This window comes from Lissotriton vulgaris, chromosome 3_1 (assembly GCF_964263255.1).
Source record: "Lissotriton vulgaris chromosome 3_1, aLisVul1.2, whole genome shotgun sequence".
NCBI lineage: Eukaryota > Metazoa > Chordata > Amphibia > Caudata > Salamandridae > Lissotriton > Lissotriton vulgaris.
In genome coordinates, this window is record NC_141689.1 from 1,341,982,774 (window position 1) to 1,341,983,880 (window position 1,107).

The window sequence follows — 1,107 nt, forward strand, 5'->3', positions numbered from 1 at the left end:
TCATGGAGGGAATCCTACCTTCCAAATGCAGCTACAAGCTCCGCTGGTTAATGAGTCCTCGGTCGGAACCCACACTCGAGGAAAGTCAGAGAACTCCTCCTTACGGGCAGCACCTCTGAAATGCATGAGTTGTAAAACAGGAAATGAATCTGAATTACGCGCATTAGCCTTTGCGCAGCCTCGCCTGAAATACACCCTCCCCCTAGGATCATGGGAGATGTAGTTTAACCTTGTTTGTGAGGCAGGCGCCGCTATCTCTAACCTGACACTGCCAGCGCTGCATAAGTGTTAACAAAAGTGATGGCGTTGACCGCCACCCATCTTTGAGGTTAGGCGTACCAGTTTTCCCTTACATCCATGACTGGCTTTTGAAGGTGGGCTCACCACAGCCAGCAGTAGACCACCTCCCTACAATGACGAGCTTCCTGATACAATCAATGAGCTTAAGTTGCATCTGACTCCTTGGCAGAGGCTTCCTTTTATAGATGTGTTGGTCACTGTGCAGTTCAAGGACTTGCCCCCATTGCAACAAAGCCATGACATTTGAGCTATGATCCTCATGTTTTATCCTCAATCCTGGATCTTGGTGAAAGCAACTCTTACGCTTCTTGGCCTGTTAGCTTCTTGCATCCTGCTTGTCAGCTATGTCAGGTCCCTCTTGAGAGCTCTGCAGTGGAATCTGAAGTCCAAGTAGGCCCAGAACCAATGCATCCTGTCAGATACCACCCAGGATCAATGCCAGACCCCTCTCCCTTCCCCACTCAGAGATGATGGTGGTGACGGATATGTTACTGCTGGGTTGGGGAGGTGATCCAGGGAGGGTAGAGATCAGAGGACTCTGATCTCTGACAGAATCCTGGCTCAATATCAAACTGTTGGAGTTATGGGCCATTCATCTGGTGCTTAAAGCTTACCTACCATCCTTCAAGGGGAGTCTGGTAAAGGTTCTCACATACAACAATACCACCATGTTGTACTGTAACAAGTAGAGCAACACAGGGTCCTGTGTCTTGTGCCAAAATACTCAGCACCTCTGGAGTTGGATGGAGCGTCAGGGCGTAGCCCTGATCATGAACCACCTGACTGGATCCTGGAATGCTAGGCATG